Source organism: Pleurodeles waltl, chromosome 3_1 (genome assembly GCF_031143425.1).
Source record: "Pleurodeles waltl isolate 20211129_DDA chromosome 3_1, aPleWal1.hap1.20221129, whole genome shotgun sequence".
NCBI lineage: Eukaryota > Metazoa > Chordata > Amphibia > Caudata > Salamandridae > Pleurodeles > Pleurodeles waltl.
The window spans coordinates 629,847,505-629,868,029 of record NC_090440.1 but is presented as its reverse complement, the minus strand read 5'-3'; the positions used below and the strand labels follow the sequence as shown (position 1 = coordinate 629,868,029).

Below are 20,525 nucleotides of genomic sequence, written 5' to 3'. Positions count from 1 at the left end.
TTTATGAAAGGGATGGGGTCCCTTAAGGACCCCTTGCGCTTGGTGAATGTTAAAAAAGTGTTGGAGTAGACAGTGATCCATGAGACCACTGCAAACACAAAAAATAAATGTAAGGAAGAAAGGCATTATTTAATTTATTTATTGGAGTGTACTCATAGACACGATGGTATGCTCATACAAGCAGGCCACTATCCCTTCCTGATTAATATACATTACATAGGTTGGATTCCAGCCCGTTACAGTTGTTAAGCAATAACCTCAGGTCAGTTCTTAAAATCTTCACTGGTCACAAACAGTACTAGTCACAGTTTGCAATTTGGTGTCAGTGTTTTTTGACCAGATATACACATATCTGGTCATTTTTTCTATGCCTGGGATCTTTGCTTTCCCAGGTCAAATAATTGAAGATTTGGGGAGATTATTGTAACACACCGAAAACAGGAGTGATGATCTGGAACAGTGTCACATTAACCGGCTGAAGGTGTTTATAATGTGGTGCCTGGAGTCTGAAAATGTATTTTCACAACCTTAATATGTAGGGGCTGTGGTTCAAAACTGAGCTACCAAACCCCAACTGATTAGGAGCAATTTTGTTTGCAGCCACAATGGCTGAGGCAGTGTTGGTACACAAGGGCATTTGTGGGAAGCACTGGTGTGGGAAGTACTGGTGAACAAGAGTTGTTGTACGGGACATTGCAGTACAAGGTGCTGATATCAGGGTATTCCACTACAATATAGAAAACAAAAATGTTTTGACTGAAGAATATCATTTGAATACTATTGTGAAGTTACAAATATTGACACGTTCAATATAGCAGCAACTTATTGTTTTTTAAATGTTTTAATACTGCTGTTGAAATTGTTTTTTGAAATTGTTGCATCTAATATCATTGTTTTATATTATGTTTTTGTATACATGACTAAGGGGGTCATTATGACCCTGGCGGAAGGCGGAGAACCGGCGGTAAGACCGCCAACAGGCTGGCGGTCTTACTTTGTGGAATTATGACCATGGCGGTTACCGCATGCTCATCCGCCGGTTCTCCGTTCCGCCCACCAGGGTGGAGACGACCGCTAGGCTGGAGACCTGGGTCTTCAGCCCGATGGCTGTCACTAGACCGCCGGCGGTATTTGGACCCGGCTTACCGCCGTGGATTTCCAGCGGTTTGAACCGCCATGAAATCCATGGCGGTAAGCACTCTGCCAGGGAATTCCTTCACTAGCACTGATAGGGGTCTCCCCCGCCCCCCCATCCCACCCAAACTCCCTCCCCTACCCCCCCACCACCCCTGCCACCCCCAAAAGGTGGCAGGGCCCCCCACCCCGACCCCCAACATCACATTACCCATACCCACACGACACGCACGCAGGCACCACCTACACACTTACACGCACACACGCTGACATACATGCCTACATCCACACACAGTCAGACACGCACACCCACATTCAAACATACACGCACACATCCATACAGACATACCCACAGACATACACGCACTCATTCCCATACACACAACACCGCCGCAAGCATACATGCACCCTCACACCCACTCTACATACACAGACGCACACCCCCATGCACCCACACAACACACAACACCCCCCCACCCCCCTCCCCTCACGGACGATTGACTTATCTGGTCCGACGATCCTCTGGGAGGGGACGGGAGCCATGGGGGCAGCTCCGCCGACACCACACCGCCAACAGAACACCGCCATGGCAAATCACAGGACGTGATTCGCTGGGCGGTGTTCTGTTGGCGTGGCGGTGGAGGTGGAGCAACCTCCACTTCCCCGCCTCCCGCCAGTATGGCTGTTGGCGGCTCTCCATCTGTAAAAGGACGGAGAGCCGCCAATGGTCATAATAGGCTGAGCGGCAAACCGCCACCACTGGCGGTCTTCCGCACGGCGGTTTTAAAGACCGCCGAGGTCAAAATGACACCCTTAGTGTTTTTTTATTTAATTAGTTTACATTTTTTAGGAGTTGTATGTGTCATTTATAGCGTACTAAGGTAGGAAGTATGTTTTTTATTTATAATGTTTTAAAAATATGTAGGTTGTTTTAATGTATTTTTCAATGTTAACATTTTTTTACTTAATATATTTTTTAAGTGTGTATATCATTATTTTTGGCATAGTCATTTAAACTATTAAAATATGTTTGGGGTGGTGTGTAGAGTTTGCAGGAGGATTGGGCAGGAATTTGTAAAATGTATTTTGTTGAAATGTTTTTATTTTTGTAATTCATTTTTTATTATTTATTGAGTACTACAACCATGTTTACCTTTTTGATATCATTTTTAATTTACTCATCATTTTTATTTTAAATATTTTATTAGATATTTTTCTATATATTCTAATACTATAATGTTATTTATATTGTGTTTATCTGAGTATGTGGATGTGTGTGTATACATCTATCTTAAATTAGCCAAATAACATCTTCAAAAACAAGAGTCTCATAGAGTACCATCTAGAAAGGACAAGAATAAGAACCTGGGTTGTCTTTTGGTATCTGATTTACAATTGATGACAGAACCACAAAAACTGGAGAATGAAACTATGAGTATAAAAGAAGAGGTTACTGCACAACAAATGATTGAGCAAAGTAATTTGGACGTTTATGCTAAAGCAGTAACTACATTAAAGCCTGTCTCTACATTTATACCGGTGACAACCAAGGATTCGTTTGATGCATACAACAAATGTGTGGTGGAAAATGTGAACAAAGTATACCTGCAGCTAAAGTTAGGTGGATAAGACATAATTATCACCAAAAAAGCTACTTGAATCTGATGAAGAAATTGCAGTTCAATAAGCAAGTAGTTATAAGAAACTCTGACAAGGGGTGTAATATAGTTATTTGGCCTCAAGACATGTACCTGAAAAAGGCTTATAGCCAAATGAATGACACATATTGCTACAGTAAAATTAAAAGAGAGACTAGAAGTCAAACTGAAATTCAATATCATGCTGTTTTACTCAATCAAGACGAAAATCTCTATTTAAGAAATGACCACCCGAGAATGACGGTTCTTTATCTTATTTAAAGATTCATAAAAATTATGTACAACCACCTGGGAGAACGATTATCTTAGTGAATGAAGACACATCCAATGTCATTTCATACTATGAAGACACATCCAATGTCATTAGAAGATATTCATTGCTCCAAGGGACTTAATAAATTCTCCTGTTTCTTTCAGGAAAGAGGGAAGGTTCTGCACATGCTTCTGCAAGAAATAGTCTACATAATAAGAAGTATTTTCAAAGAAACTGTCATTCACCAAGATAATCGGTCTCCCAGGTGGTTGTACATAATCTTTATGAATCTTTAGAATACGATAAATTCACCATGAGGGTGGCCTTAAGGCAGGTTAACACTTTTTAAATGGTAGACCATCAATCTTTATAAACATACTTACCATGAACCAGTCATGTTTGGAGATATTTTTTTCCATTTCCAATAACAAGATCTTCAGGCAAATGCATGGGACTGTGATGGGCACCTGTTTTGCCCCCAGCTATGCTTGTTTACATATGGGCTGGTGGGAGGAACAGGTGTTCATCAAGGTCCACAGTGGTAGATGAGGGGTCACATAATTTCTTTGCTGAGGTTTATAGACAATGTATTTGTGATATGAAAAGGCATTCAACAGTCAGCAGATTTGTTTGTGAAAGAGAAATGGAATGATCTCAATGTACATTTCACAAGTCACATTAGTAATGTATGAGTGGAAGTTGTAGATCTGCAAGTATTTGTATCCCAAGTCAGACTGCAAATGAAGTTATTTATTTTGCTGTGGACAATAATGTTCTTTATGCTAGTAGTTTCCATCCAACCCATACCTAATCTAGCATCCCTTATGGTGAATTGCTAAGATGTAAAAGAGCAGCACCACACATGATTAATAGCTATAACTGCTGAATTGAAATTGTTTAGTACAAGTGAAATCTGAGCCTAACTATAATGTTTCTTTCAGTGATTTTCTAAGTTTGTTTAAATTGTATTTGCTAATTATAATGTCCCTGCACCTTGGGTGTGTGAGGAAGTGTTTGAGTGGGGGTAAGAGTGGTTGTCTTGGTGTGTCAGTGGGTGTGTGAGTGTATGGTGGTTGTGTGAGTGCGTGTGTTTGTGTGTGTGAGACTGGCTGTGGGGGACGGTGAATGGGTGTGTGAGTGGCCGTATGGGTGTGTTAGTGGTTGTGTGAGTGGTTAAGTGGGTATGTAAGTGGGTGTGTGAGTGGTTTGAGGGTCTGTGAATAGGCATGTGAGTGGCTGTAATAGTGTGTGAGTGGGTGTATGGATGTGTTAGTGGGTGTGTGAAAGCTGTGTGGGTCTGTGAGTGGGTGTGTGAGTGGCTGCAAAGGTGTGCGAGGGAGGTGTAGCTGTATTTGTGTGTATGGATGTGTGGGTATGCAAATGGTTGTGTGTGTCTGAGAGGGTGTGTGAGTGGCTGTGAGAGACTGTGAGTGGGTTTTTTATGTGCTTTTGTTGGTCGGTGAGTGGGTGTGTGAGTAGCTGTATGGATGTGTGAGTGATTGTGTGAGTGTGTGAGTAGGTGTGTGGTTCTCTGAGTGAGTGTATGTTTTTTTAAATTGGAATCTGGATCCCCAGAGGATTTGGGGAGGATCAGTGGCTCCTCACATGATTAAAAAAAAAGGGGTTTGGACAATTTCTTGTACATGAGGGGTCCCTCACAGACCCCTCCATTAGTCCCCTGGGGTCAGGGTACTTCTACCCCAACCCTTTCCATTACTTTCTATCTTTATTTTCCCCACCTGGAACCAAGTCATGATTAACAAAATGGAAGCTGCAACTTTCCATCGCAATTGCAGCCAGCCAATCAAGACATTGATGTTGGCTTGTGGATTTGTGAATTCAAGCAAGGAGAAAAGAGTGAAAACTAGGAAGAATCAAGGAGAAGGCAAACAAAATGAGGGAAAAAAGAAGAAAGCACTAAAATTGAGGGAAAAACAAGGAGAGGGCAAATACAAAATGGGGGTAAAGCAAGAAGAAATCAGTGAAAACGAAGGAAAAGCAAGAAGAGGGCACACAAAATGACACAAAAAATGGGTGAAAGAGCAAGGTGAAAGCAGTGAGAATGAGGTAAAAGCAAAGTGAAGGCACTCAAAAAGAGAGTAAAAGGAATTAGAAAGCAGTGAGGACGAGGGGAAAGCATGGAGAAGGCACTAAAAAAATGAGGGAGAAAGCCATGTCATAGCACTGAAAATGAGGGCAAAGAAAAGCGAAGGCACACAAAATATGGGAACAGGAGCACAAAAACAGGTGAAAATACAAGGAGAAAGATGTGAAAATTAGGGAAAAGAAAGGAGAGGGCACACAAAAAAGGGTGAAGATGCAGGGTGAAAGCAGTGAAAATTAGGGCAAAGCAAGGAGGGGGCACACGTAATACAGTGGAAAAAGCAGAAGAGAAAGCAGTGAAAACAAGGGGGAAGCAAGGAGATGGCACAGAAAATGGGTGAAAAGCAAGGAGAAGGCAGAGAAAATGAGGGGAAAGCAAGGCGAGGGCAAACTAAATGCAGGGGAAAAAGCAGGGATAAAGCAGTGACAATGAAGTACAAGCAAGGAAAGGGCATATAAATGTGGGGGAAAAGCATGGAAAAAGCAGTCAAAATGATGGAAAAGCAAGGAGCAGGCAAACAAAAAATGGGTGATAAAGCCATTGAGAAGGAGGGACAAGCAAGGAGAAGGCTCTCAAAATGCTTGGAATAAAAGCAAGGAGAATGCAGTGAAAATGAAAGAAAAGTAGGAACACAAAATAGGGGGAAAAGGAAGGGGAAAGCAATGAAAATGAGGGAAATTCAAGGGTAGAGCATACAAAATATGGGGAAAAACAGGGATAAAGCAAGGAAAACACTAGGAAAGCAAGGCGAGGGCACACAAATTACAGGGAGAAAAAGCAAAGAGAAAGCAGTGAAAGAGAGTGAAAATCGAAGAGAGTGAACAAAAAATGGGCAAAAAAGCAAGGAGGAAGCAGTGAGAATGAGGGAGAATCAAGGAGAAGACTCTCAAACCAGCTGAGAAAAAGCAAGAAGAAAGTTGTGATAATGAGGGAAAAGCAATGAGGGAAACGTGAGGACAGGGCACACAAACTGGGGTGAAAAGGTAAGGAGAAATCAGTGAAAAAAGAGGGCTTAGCAAGGAGAGGGCACACAAAACAGGTGCAAAAGAAAGGAGAAGTAGTGAGTTCAAGGGAAAAGCAAGGAGTAGGCACACAAAATACAGTGGAAAAAACAATGAGAACAAAGTGAAAACAAAAGAAAAGCAAGGAGAGGGCACACTAAATACAGGGGAAAAGCAAGATGAAAGCAGTAAAAATGAGGGAAAAGCAAGTAGATATCTCACAATAACGTGCAAAAAATAAAGATTAAAACACTGAGAATGAGAGAAAAGCAAGAAGGAGGAACTCAAAAATGATGTGAAAGCAGAGACAATGAAGGAAAAAGAAGGAGAAGGCACAAAAATACAGGGAAAAAACAATAAGAATGCAGTGAAAATGAGGGAAGATCAAGGAGAAGGCACACAAAATAGGAGGGAAAGCAAGGATAAAGCACTGCAAACGAGTGAAAAACAAAGAGAAGGCACACAAAATAAGAGGGAGAAAGCAAGAAGAAGGCAGTGAAAATGAGGCAAGGAAAAGGCACACAAAATATGAGGAAAAACATAGGGAAAACAGTGAAAATGAGGGGAAGCAAGGAGATGGCAGACAAAATATGGGGAATAAAAAAGGAGAAAGCAGTGAAAACAATGGAAAAGCAAAGAGGCAGAACGGAAGAAAATGGATGAAAAAGCATGCACAAAGAATGAGGGAAAAGTAAGAAGAAGACACACAAACAAGGGGGAAAATCAAGAAGAAAGCTGGGAGAATGAGGGAAAAGCAAGGAGAGTGCACCCGAAATACAGGAGAAAAGGCAAGAGGAAAGAAGTGAAAATAAGTGAAAAGTGGGTGGAAGGCACACAAAATACAAGGGAAAAGCAAGGAGAAAGCAGTGAAAACAAAGGAAAAGTAGGACACACAAAAATGAGTGAAAAAGCAAGGTGAAAACAGTGAGAGTAAGAGACAAGCTTGGAGAAACCAATCAAAACGCTTGGGCACAAGCAAGGAGAAAGCAATGAAAATGAGGTAAAGGCAAAGAAGAGGTATCAAAAATATGGGGAAAGAACACAAAGAAAGCAGGGATATAATGGGAAAGCAGGGAGAGGGCACACAAAATATGGGGAGAAAAGCAAGGAGAAAGCAATGGAAATGAGGGAAAAATAAGGAGAGAGCACACAATAGACGGGGCAACAGCAAGGAGAAAGCATTGAAAACAAAGGGAAAGCAGAAAATGGAGAAAAAAGCAAGGAGAAAGCAGTGTTAGTGGGGGGAAAATAAGGAGAGGGCCCACAGAAATGGGTCAAAAAGCAAGGTGAAAGCAGTGAGAACAAGAAAAAGCAAGGAGAGGGCAATCAAAAAACAGGTGTAAAAGCAAGAAAAAAGCAGGACAGATTAGGGAAAAGCAAAGAGGGGCACAAAGATTACAAAGGAAAAGCAAGGGGAGAGAAGTGAAAACAAGGGGAAAAGAAGTAGAGGGCACACAAAATACAGGGGAAAAGGAGAAAGCTGTGAAAATGAGGGAAAAGCAGCAAGCAGGCACACAAAAGATGGGTAAAAAAGCAAGATGAAAGCAGTAGGAGTGAGGGACGAGCAAGGAGAGGACAATAAAAAAGCATGGGAAAAAGCAGGGAGAATGCAGTAAAATGATGGAAAAACAAAGAGAAGCAATACAAAATAGGGAAGGGGAAGCAAGGAAGCAGTAAAAATAAGGGGAAAGCAACAAGATGGCACAGAAATGTGGGGGGGACAAGGAGAAAGCAGTGAAATTAGGAAAAAGCAAGGAAAAGCCATACAAAATATAGGGGAAAGAACATGAAGAAAGCAATGCAAATGAGGGCAACACAGAGGAGTGCTTGCAAAATACAGACAGGAAAACCAAGGAGAACGCTGTGAAAATGAGAAAAAAGCGGAGAGATGGAACACAAAAAAAAAGGGGCAACACCAAGGAAGAAGAAGAAAGAATGAGGGATAAGCAAGTAAAAGGCACAAAAACAAAGAGGAAGAAGCAAGGAGAAAGCTGGAAGAATGAGGGAAAACAAACATGGGAAAAAGCAAGTAGAAAGCTGGGAGAATGAGGGAAAACAAGGAGATGGTACACAAAAAAAGCAAGGAGAAAGCAGTAAGAGCAAGGGAAAAGCACGGATGAAGCACTCAAAGAATGCAGAAAAAAAGAAAGGAGAAAGCAGTGTGAATAGGGGAAAGGTGGGGTGGGGCACACACGGATGGGTGAAAAAGCAATGTGAAAGCAAGGAGAATGAGGAAAAGCAAAGAGATGGCACGCACAAAACTTGGAATAAAATCCAGGAAAAAGCATTGAGAATGAGGAAAAAGCAAGGAAGGGGCACCCCAAATGTGGGTCAAAAGGAAAGGAGAAAGAGGTGAAAACAAGAAGAGGGCACACAGAATACAAAGAAAAAAGCAAGGAGAAAGCTGTGAAAATGAGGGAAAAGCAAGTAGCAAGCACACAAAAAATGGGAGAAGAAGCAAGATGAAAGCAGTGAGAATGAGAGACATGCCAGGAGAAGGCACTAAAGATTCTCTGGAAAAAGCAAGCAGAAAGCAGTGAAAATGAGGGGAAAGCAAGTACAACGCACACAAAATGTGGGGGGAAAAGCAAGAAGAAAGCATGGAAAATTAGGGAAGAGGGCACACAAAACATGGGGAGAAAAAGCAAGGAGAAAGCAGTGAGAAGGAGAGAAAAGACAGGAGAAGGCACACAAAAGATGAGGGAAAAGCAAAGAGAGAAACACAAAAATGGTGAAAAACGTAAGTAGAAAGCAGTGTGAATAGGGCAAAATAAGGAGGGGATACACAAAAATGGATAAATAAGAAAGGTGAAAGCAGCGAGAACAAGGAAAAACAAGCAGAGGGCACTCAAAGAACATGTGCAAAAGCAAGGAAAAAGCTGTGAGAATTAGGGAGAAGCAGGGAGCAGGGCTCAAAAAGTATAGTGGAAAAACAAGGAGAAAGAAGTGAAAACAATGGAAAAACAAGTAGATGGCACACAAAATACGAGTGAAAAAGCAAGGAGAAAGCAGTGGAAATGAGGAAAAAGCAGCAAGCGGGCACACAAAAAATTAGGTAAAAAAGCAAGGGGAAAGTAGTGACAATGGGGGACAAAGCAAGGAGAAGGCACTCAAAAACTTGGGAAGAAGCAAGGACAATGCAGTGACAATTAAGGAAAAGCAAGCAGAAGGCATACAAAATGGGGAAAATCAAGGAGAAAGCAGTGAAAACAGGTGAACTAAAGAAGAGGGCACAAAAAAGCAGGGATATAAGCAAAGAAAAAGGAGTGAAATGAGGAAAATGCAAGGAAACGGCATACTAAGTATGGGTAAAGAACATGGAGAACTAAGTGAAAATGAGGGGAAAGCAAGGAGAGGCCATACAAAATATGGGGAGAAAAAACTAAGAGAAATGATAGAAAACGAGGGAAAAGAAAAGAGTGGAAACAAAAAGGGGTGAAAAAGCAAGGAGGAAGCAATGATAACGAGAGAAAGCAAGGAGAAGCGACACAAATAAGGGGAGGAAAGCACAGAGAAGGCTGTTAAAATGAGGAAAAGCAATGATAAGATACACACAAAAACAGAAAGAAATAGCTAAGAGAAAGTGGTAAGAAAAGGGGAAATACAAGGAGAAGGCATACAAAATACGGGTAAGAAGGCAAAGTGAAAGCAGTAGAAGAAGGAAAAAGCAAGGAGAAGCCACTCAAAAAGAGAGTAAAGCATGGTGAAAGCAGTGAGAATGGGGGGAAACCAAGGAAAATGCACACAGAATACAGGTAAAAAAAGCAAGGAGAAAGCAGTGATAACGAGGGAAATGTAAATAGAAAGCACTCAAGAAATGGAGAAAAATGCAGGAAGAAAGCACTGATAATGAGTAAAAAACAAGGAGAAGGTACACCAAGTATGAAACAAAAGCAGAGGGAAAGCAGTGAAAACAAGAGATAATCAAAAGGTAGGCACACAAAAAGCAGGTGAAAAAGCACAGACAAAAGCAGGGAAAACAAGGAGCGAGCACAAACACAACAGGTTAAAAAACAAGGAGAATGTAGTGAAAATGAGGGAGAAGGCACACACACCAGAGGGGGAAGCAATGAGAAAGCAGTGAAAATGAGGGGACAGGAAAGAGAGGACAAACAAAATACAGTGGAACGGTATGAAGAAAGCAGTGAAAAAGAGAGAAAAGCAAGGAAAAGGCCCACAAAATATGGGGGGGGAAGCCTGGAGAAAGCAGTGAAAATGAGGATAAAGCAAGGAGATGGAACACAAAACAAAATACGGGGAGAAACAACAAGGAGAATGCAGTGAAAGTGAGGGAAAAGCAAAGAGATGGAACACAAAAAAGGATGAGAAAGCAAGGAGAAAGCAGAGAGAATGAGGGAAAAGCAAAAAGATGGCCTACAAACAAGGGGAAAAAACAAGGGGAAAGCTGGGAAAATGAGGGAGAAAGAAGGAAAAGGTACACAAAAACTGAAAAAAGCAAGGAAAAAGGGAAAAGCAAGGAGAAAGCACTCAAAGAATGGGGAAACAAGCAAGGATAGGTATCTACAGTATGTGGAAAACATGGAGAAAGCAGTGTAAAAGAGGGAAAAGTAAAGACAGGGCACTCAAACTATGAGTAAAAAAAGAAAGAAGAAAGCAGTGAAATTGAGGGTACAGTAAGGAAAGAGCACATAAAAAATGGGGGAAAAGAAAGGAGAAAACAGTGTGAATGGGTAAAGTTAGGAGGAGGCACAAAAAACAGGTGGAAAAGCAAGGAGAAAGAAGTGAAAACAAGGGGAAAACAAGCTGAGGGCACACAAAATATGGGGTAAAGCATGGTGAATGCAGTGAAAGTGAGAGAAAAGCTACAACCTGCCACACAAAAAATGAGTAAAAAAGCAAAGATACAGAAGTCAGAAAAAGGGACAAGCAAGAAGAAGGCACTCAAAAAGCTTGGGAAAAAGCACGGAGAATTCAGTGAATATGAGGGAAAAGCAAGAAGAAGGCATGCAAAATAGGACAAAAGCAAAGAGAAAGTGGTGAAAATTAGGCGAAAGCAAGGAGAGGGCACAGAAAAATTGTGGGGAATAAGTAAGGAAAAAGGAATGAAATGAGGAAAAAACAAGGAAAAGGCATACAAAACATGGGGAGAAAAAGCAAGGAGAAAACATTGAAAACAAGGGAAAAGCAAAGAGTGGAAACAAAGAAATGGGTGAAAAAGCAGGAAGGAAGCAGTGATAATGAGGAAAAGCAAGGAGATGGAACGCAAACAAGGGGGAAAGCAAATAGAAAGCTATTAGAAGGAGGGAAAGCAATGATAAGGCATGAAAAAATAGTAGCAACAAAGAGAAAGAAGTCAGAACAGGGGAAACACAAGGAAAAGGCACACAAAATACAGATGAGAAAGCAAGGCGAAAGCAGTAGAAGAAGGGAAAAGCAAGGAGAAGTCATTCAAAAAAGAGAGGAATGCAAAGTGAAAGAAGTAAGAATGAGGAAATAGCAAGGATAAGGCACACAAAATACAGGGGAAAAGCAAGTAAAAACTCATAAAATATGAGAGAAAAAGCAAAGAGAAACCAATGATAACAAGAGAAAACAAGGAACAAGCACACAAACAGCAGGTGGAAAAACATGGAGTATTTAGTGAAAATGTGGGAGAAGGCACACAACATAGTGGGGGGAAGGCAAGTAGAAAGCAGTAAAATTGAGGGGAAAGCAAGTAGAGGGTGCACAAAATGAAGGCAAAAAAGTTAGAAGAAAGGAGTGTAAATGAGGGAAAGCAAGTAAAAGACACATAAAAGATTGAGCAAAAGGCATAGAGAAAGCAGTCAAAAGGAGGGGAAAGCACAGAGACGACACACAAAGGAAAATAATGGGAGAAACAGGAAACAAGTGATAAGCAAAGAGACTGAACACAAAAAAGGGTGAGAAAACAAGGAGGAAGCAGAGAGAATGAGGGAAAAGGAATGAGAAAGCTTGGTGAATGAGGGGAAAGCAAGAAAAGGGCACAGAAAAACTGAAAAAAGCCATGAGAAAAGAGTAAGAACAAAGGAAAAGCAAGAAGAAAGAACTCAAAGAATGGGGAGAAAGCAAGGAAAAGGGTATCTAGGATATGGAGAGAACATGGAGAAAACAGTGAAAAAGAGGGAAAAGTAAGGATAGGAACATCAACCTATGGATGAAAAAGAAAGGAGAAAGCAGTGAAAATAAGGGAAAGAGAGGAAAGAGCACACAAAAGATAGGGAGACAGCAAGGAGAAAGCAGTGAAAAGAAAGGAAAACCAAAGAAAGAGCACACACAAAATGGGGAAAAGGAAAGGAGAAAACAGTGTGAATGGGGAAAAGTAAGGAGGGGGCACAGAAAAACAGGTGTAAAATTAAGTGAGACTACGGTAAAAGAAAGGAGAGGCACAAAAATAAAGGGGGAAACCAAGGAGAAAGAAGTGAAAACAAGGGGGTAACAAGTAGAGGGCACACACAAATACTGGGGAAAAAGAAACATGAATGCAGTGAAAATGAGGGAAAATCAACTAGTGGGAACACAAAAAAGCAAGGTCAAAGCAGTGAGAAAGAGGGAAAGCAAGGAGAAGCACTCAAAAAGCTTGAGAGGAGAATGCAGTGAAAATTAGGGAAAAACAAGGAAAAGGTATATAAATTGGGGGAAAAGCAAAGGCCAAAACAGGGGAGATAAGGGGAAATCAAGGAAAGGGCACAAAAATGCAGGGGAAAATGCAAGGAAAAAGCAGGAAAATAAGGAAAAAGCAAGGAAAAGGCATACAAAATATAAGGAAGTAGTGAAAATGAGGGGAAAGCAATGAGAACAAAAAAAAAGCCAGGAGAAGGCAATCAAAATACAACTAAGAAACAAGATGAAAGCAGTGAGAATGAGGGAAAGGTAAGGAGAGAGCACTCACACAATGGGTGAAAAAGAAAAGAGAAAGCAGTGAAATTGAGGGAAAAGAAAGGTACTTCAGACAAAAAAACGAATAAAAAAGCAAGGTGAAAGCAGTGAGCACAAGAGATAAGCAAGGATAAGGCATTCAAAAGCATGGAAAAGGCAAGAGAATGCATGGAAAACTAGAGAAAATAAGGAGAAGGTACAGAAAATGGGGGGAAATAAATGAGAAAGTAGTGAAAATGAGGGGAAAGCAAGGAGGTAGCACACAAAATTCTGGGTGAAGAACCAAGGAGAAAAAATGAAAATGAGGGAAAGCAGGGAACAGGCATATAAAATATGGGGAAAAGGCATGAAAAAAGCAATGAAAAGAAGGGGAAAAAAGAAAATGGCACACAAAATACAGAGAGAAAAAGGAAGGACAAAGCCTTGAAAATGAAGGGAAAACAAAGAGAAGGAACACAAAAATGGGTGAAAATACAAATAGGAAGCAGAGATAACAAGGAGTGAGAACAAGGGAAAAGCAAGGAGAAGGCAAACAAAAAAAACAAGTGAAATAACAAGGTCAAAGCAGTGAGAACGAAATTAAGCAAGGAGAAGGCACTCAAAACGTTTGGGGAAAAGCAAGGAGAATGGAGTAAAGATGAGGGAAAAACAAGTAGAAGGCATTCGAAGAGGGGAGGGGAAAAGACAAGGAGAACACAGTGAAATTGGGGGAAGCAAGGAGAACACACTCAAAAAGCTTGGGGAAAAGCAAGGAGAAGGTATTCATATAAGGGGGAAAGCAAGGAGTAAGCTGTAATAATGATGGAAAAGCAAGGAGAATGCATTTAAAGGATGGGGAAAAGCAAGGACAAAGCAGCTAAAGAAAGGGAAAAGCAAGAAGAGGGCACACAAAGAATGGGGGAAAAGCAAGGAGAAAACAGTGTGAATGAGGAAAAAGCAAGGAGAAGGTACTCAAAAAAGGGAGCAAAGCAAGGCGAAAGCAGTGAGAAAGGGGAAAAAGAAAGAAGAAGGCATACAAAATAGAAGGAAAATACATGACGAAAGCAGGGAGAATGAGGAAAAGCAAGGAGAAGACACTCAAAAAATGGGAAAAAATCAAGAAGAAAAAAAGGGAAAAGCATAGAACAGGCCTTTTGAATACAGGGTGAAAGCAAGGAAAAAGCAGTAAAATTGAGGAAAAAAGCAAAGAGCAGGCACACAAAAATCAAGAATAGGCAATAATAGAGCACTCAAACAAGCGGGAAAGCAGGTAGAAAGCTGTCAAAATGAGGAAAAAGCAAGAAAAAGGCACACAAAGAACTGAAAAAAGTTAGGATAAAGCTGCGAGAAGGAGGAAAAGTGAGGGTGAAATAAGTGAGAATGAGGGAAAAGCAAGGCGAAGGCATACAAAACAGGGGACAGCAGTTACAAAGCCGTGAGAATGAGGGAAAAACAAGGAGAAGGCAGACAAAATGCGCATGAAAGAACAAGGTCAAAGCAGTGAGAATGAGGGAAAAGCAAGGAGCAGGCCCTCAAAGAATATGGAAAAATCAAGGAGAAATTAGTGAGAATGAGGGAAAAGCAAGAAGGGGCACATGAAATATAGGGAAAAACCAAGGAGAAAGCAGCGACGAGGGAAAAGCTAGGAGATTGCACACGAACAAAAGGATGAAAAAGCAAGATAAAAGCATTGAGAATGAGGGAAAAGCAAGGAGAGGGCAATCAAGAAGGGGAAAGCAATTAGAAAGCAGTGAGAATGAGGGAAAAGCAAGGAGAAGGCACACAAAATATGGGTGAGAAAGCAAGGTGAAATCAGTGAGAATGAGGGAAAAGCAAGGAGATGGCACTGAAACAACTGGTGAAAAAACAAGAAGATAGCAGTGAGAAAGAGGGAAAAGCAAGGAGGAGCACACAAAAACAGGTAAAATAGAAAGCTGATAGTAGTGAGAATGGGAAAATCAAGGAGAAGGCACAAAAAAGGAGGGGGCGCAAGGCAAAAGCAGTGAGAACTGGGGAAATCAAGAAAGCACACACAATACAAGGAGAAAACTCTGAGAATCTGAAAAAAGCAAGGCGAAGGCACTCAAGAAAGGGGAAAAAACACAATAACAAAAGCACTGAATATGAGAAAAAAGCAAGGCAAAGGTGCACAAAATACAGGGTAAAAAGTAACAAGAATAAAGTGTAAACAAGGGAAAAGCAGGAAGTGGACACCCAAAAAAATGTAAAAAAGCAAGGAGAAAGGAGTGAGAACAAGGGAAAAGCAAGGAGAAGGCAAACAAAAAAAACAAGTGAAATAACAAGGTCAAAGCAGTGAGAACGAAATTTAGCAAGGAGAGGCACTCAAAGCGTTTGGGGAAAAGCAAGGAGAATGGAGTAAAGATGAGGGAAAAACAAGGAGAAGGCATTCGAAGAGGGGAGGGGAAAAGACAAGGAGAACACAGTGAAATTGGGGGAAGCAAGGAGAACACACTCAAAAAGCTTGGGGAAAAGCAAGGAGAAGGCACACAAAACAGGGGAAAACAAGAAGAAAGGAGTGCAAATTAGGGGAAAGCAGGGAATGTGCACACAAAATGCAGGGGAAAAAGCTTGGAGAAAGCAATGAAAATGAGAGAAAAGCAAGGAAGGGGCATACAAAATATGGGAAAAAAAAAAAAGAAAGCAATGAAAATGAGGGGAAAGCAAGGAGATGGCACACAAAATTATGGCAAGTAGCGGATACACAAAATACAAAGAAAAAAACATGGAGAAATCTGTAAAACAAGGGGAAAGCAAGCAGAAGGGACTCAAAAAAGGAGGGGAAAGCAAGTCAAATGTAGTGAGAATGGGGGAAAAGCAATGAGGAGCCACACAAAATACAGGTAAAAAAGCAAGGGAAAAGCAAGAGGAAGGCACTAAACACTAAAAAAAAATAGGAAAAAAGCACGAGAAAGCACTGAAAATGAGGGAAATGCAAGTCAATGCAAACACAATATACAAGGAGAGACCAAGGAGAAAGCTGTGAAAATGAGGGAAAAGCAAGGAGAGAGAAACAAAAAATGGGTGCAAAATCAAGGTGAAAAAAGTGAGAATGGTGGACAAGCAAGGAGAAGGCACTCAACAAATGGGTAAAAAGCATGGTGAAAACAGTAATGAATGAGAGATAAGCAACGAGAAGGCACCCAAAAAGCTTTAGACAAAAGCAACAAGAATGCAGTGAAGATGAGGGAAAAGCAGGAGCAGGCACACAAACTAGGGGGGAAAAGCAAAAAGATAGCAGTGAAAATGAAGGAAAATCCAGGGGAGGGCACACAAAAAAGGGGTGAAAAAGCAAGGTGAAAGTAGTGAGAATGAGGGGAACGTAAGGAGAAGGCTCTCAAAAAAGTGAGAAAGCAATTAGAAAGGAGTGAGAATGAGGGAAAAGCAAGAAAAAAACACACAAGATGCAGGTGAGAAAGCAAGGTGAAAGCAGTGACAATGAGAGAAAAGCAAGGAGAAAGCACTCAAACAATGGGTGAAAAAGCCAGGGGAAAGCAGTGTGAATGAGGGAAAAGGAAGGAGAAGGTACCTAAAAAGAGGTGGGAAAGCAAGGCAAAAGCAGTGAGAATGGGGGAAAAGTAAGGAGAGGCACACAAAATAGAAGGAAAAAATGGAGAGTAAGGAAGAATAAGGGAAAGCAACCAGAAGGTTCTCAAAAGCTGAGAAAGAAGCAAGGTGAAACCACTGAAAACGAGAGAAAGGCAAGGAAAAAACACTCCAAATATGGGGGAAAAGCTAGGAGAAAGTGGTGAAAATGAGGGAAAAGCAAGGGGCAAGCACACAACAAACATGTGAAAAAGCAAATAGAAAGCAGTGAAAACAAGGGAAAAGGAAGGAAGGATACACAATGTGCAGGGAAGAAAGCAAGGAGAAGCCACACAAAATACAGGGAAAAGGACAAGGAAAAAGCAGTGAGAACAAGGGACAAGCCAGGAGAAAGAACTGAAACGGGTTGAAAAGTAAGAAGGAAGCAATGTGGAAAAGGGAAAAGCAAGGGGGGGGCACATAAAAACAGGTGAAAAGGAAAGCTGAAAGAAGTGAGAATGGGACAAGCAAAGAGAAAGTACTCAAAAAAGGGGGAAGCAAGGCAAAGGAGAATGTTCTGAAAATGAGGGAAAAGCAAAGAGAAGGCACACAAAATACAGGGGTAAAATGAAGGGTGAAAGGCAGTAAAACTGAGAGAAGAGCAAGGAGAGGGCAAACAAAATCAGCAAGGTGAAAACAGTGAAAACAATAAAAAAAGCAAGGAGGGGACACACAAAAAATGTGGAAGAAAGCATTGTAAATGGGTAAAAGTATGTAGAGGACACACAAAAAAAGTAAAAAATAAAAGCCAGGGAAATGCAGTGGGGAAAGGGAAAAGCCAGGAGAGGCCACACAAAAAAAACAGGGAAAAACAAGAGAGAAGTGAAAATGAGGGAAAAGCAAGGAGAGGTCACAAAACATACATGGGAAAAACAAGGACAAAGCAGTGAAAATGAGGGACAAGCAAGGAGAGGGCACACAAAACAAGTGAAAAAGCTAAGTGAGACCAGTGAGAATGAGGGACAAGCAAGAAGAAGGCACTCAAAAAGCTTTCGCAAAAAGCAAGGAAAATACAGTGAAAATGAGGGCAAGGAAGGAAAGGGCTCACAAAAAAAGGGATAAAAGGTAGGAGAAAGCAGTGAAAAGTAGCAAAAAGCAAGTAAATGTTACGACTCGGTCATCCCATTTCCAGGGGGCGCTGTAAGGGGACAGTCAGAAGCCTGGGAATCACCTTAAACACTTATCTAGAGTCCCTTGCTTACTCCTGTTTGTTTCTCTTTTCACCATGGTACACTTGTGTAGGACTACATTTGCTTCGTGGGACTGCAAATCCCATAATGCACAGCCTGGTAGTCAGGAAAGCCCGGATTCTGTTTCCCATTGTTTTCTATGGGAGAAATCCAGTTGCTCCATTTCACTGCATCCTCTCCTCCAGGACTTGCAAGTGTCTGAAATTACACACACCTGAGACCTCTTCTGTGCAGCCCAGCTTGGAACTGCTTATAAGCAGCCATTTCCTCAAGATCCCCGTCGTGCATTGGAGTTTGATTCCTTTGTGTTACAGACCCCTTGTCGGATGGTGTTTCAGTTTTGTTCCTGTGCTGTTCCAGCTTGATCCTATTTCCTGTTTCTCTGCCCTGTTCCTGATTGTTCCAGCCAGAGTCTGCTCCCTACTTCTAAGCCTTGTACCTGTTTGTTTCTTCTAGAGCCTGCTCACTGTTTCTCTGCCCTGCTCCTGCCTTGTTTCAGCCTGAACCTGCTCTCTGTTTCCCAGTCCTGTTTACTACTTATTCCAACTCCCTGTATTCCAGTCCTGTCCTTGCCTGTTCCAGCCAGAGCCTGCTCTCAGTTTCCCAGTCCTATCTCTATTTGTTCCAGCCAGAAGTTAGCGCCCTGTTTTCAAGTCCTAGTCCTGCCTTTACTTCAGCCTGAGCCTGTTCCTAGTTCTTACATCTGCCTCTTAGTTTGTTCCCTTCTGTTTCTGTTTCTTCTTGGTTCTTTGTGTCTGGTAAGTGTTCTATCAGTCTTCACCAGTGTATAAGTGTCCTCCTTTGTACTGAGGTTGGCTCCTGGTTTCCAGGAGGCAATTCCAGCCCCCATCCTTGTCCAGTGTTATACGTTGTATTTCGTGCCTAACAGTGACAGTGTGCTATTGCTGTTTTCTTAGGAATCGCCACTGTGTTTCCAGCTGGACCCACAAGAGCGTGTCCTGTGTATGTAAGTACTATCCTTGTTTGTGCTCTAGGGTCCAGAGACAGAATCACTTCTGCTGCCTCCTTTCTATGGGGCTGGCAGGGTGACTATCTGTAAGAGCAAACTGCACAGAGGCATTGAGATTCCCTGTCACTGTGGGAGGTTCTGCGCCTTACTCTGTGTACAACCCCAGCGTGTTTGTCCACTGGTAATCCGTTTCCTGTTTGTTCACACAAGGTTTGCTCTGCTTTTACTTTCCTGTTTCCTGTGCCTGTCCATAGTTGTCCTTTCCGTGTATGCCTTTAGCTGCTCTTCTGCCCCAGCACACTACCTCTCTAGGATATTCGGTGACCTCAAGGGGTGTCCCAACCATAATCCTGATCAGACCCGCCCGAAACCGTGACAGAATGCACGACCCAAAAATGTCAAGCTCCCCAGGCAGTAAAGGCACACACAGACCTAAAATGTTTTCCTGTCATGTTAAGACACCCCTTTCTAAACCTATACATTCTCTGAAGACCTCTAAAAAACCTTAGTTTAAAGGATAGACTTGTTAAAGAAAATTAAAGATTGCAAATTCAGTACTACATTGCGTGGCTTGCTGATCCATCAATGTTCAACTATTATCATATCTGTGATTATGACCCCCAATCCCTGTCTGTAGAAGAATTACAAAGAAATAATGAGTTTTTGGAGATTCTATTGCTTCAAACATGGGAGAATGTTCCTAACAGTGAAAGAGCTCTTGCTACCTCTGCACAAGACACTTACTCTCAAGAAAAACTGGTTAATTCCTTGCCTCATGCTAGTGCATCCCAAGTTCACCTCCAGGACTCTGCCAAAACAAAGAACCCTGACACTGTTCAAGAAGCCACACTAGGGATTCCCTTGTTTTCTGTTGAGTGCTTCAGCACATCTAGGCCAGTTTCTCAGAATTCAAAGTGCAGTGCTGACTCTTATAAAGACCTATCAATCCCTTAGAGCTTTCAAGTCAGCAGGCTAGACCCTGTATATAAGGGATTAGTAAAAACTGTGGGATTCCTTAGTGCAACTCAAATGGCTTGTGCTCCTCCCAAATTGGATGACAGTACATCAGTCTCAATTCCTAAGTGTTGTGCTGACTCGTGTAAGGATCTACCAGTCCCTCAGTGCTTTCAAGTCAGCAGGATAGAACCTGTATCAAAGGGATCAGTAAAGACTGTGGGATTCTATAGTTCAACTCAAAATGCTTGTGCTCTTCCCAAACTGGATGATAACACACCGGTCTCAATCCCTAAAAGCTCTGCTAAACCCTTTTCTATTCTGAGTGGGTTTGATAACAATATGGACATACACACACTAAAAGAGCAGTTTTGGCAGATTAAAAGGCAGATATTGGACATTCTATGATGAATATGTTGTAACATACACAAGGAATCGTGCACGTGGGCTCTTTTCATCAATGCATATTTCACTGTTGCCAGAACCAGACATTCTGTTTATCTGTAAGGTAGAAGAAGTAACAGAGCAGCTGATGGAAACTACAGCAAGGCAATTTGAAAACCTGAAAAACGAAAATGATCACCAGCTTTGGCTCAAAGAACAGTATGCTACCTCATGTGCCTCTCCAAAGACTACTATAGAGCATATTGTCCCTTCTATTATTGACAGTCAAAAGACAGCTCCAGTTATAAATATATCAGCCTCTTCTTCAGACTCTCTCTCAGCTTGTAGTTCTCCAGAGAATATCCCAGTACAGTTGACTGAATCTCTGACATCTCTGAGAGATTTGACACCTCTTGATTCAAAGGATGGATCAGAGT

The 20,525-nt window shown here is 41.6% G+C and overlaps 1 protein-coding gene across 1 annotated transcript in view; it reads right to left on the bottom strand.

The window, feature by feature from the left end:
• The window catches only part of LOC138284401 (mucin-5B-like), a 1,991,087-nt gene that overhangs the window by 1,303,903 nt on the left and 666,659 nt on the right, over positions 1-20,525 (bottom strand). The gene's annotated exons all lie outside the window — the stretch shown is intronic.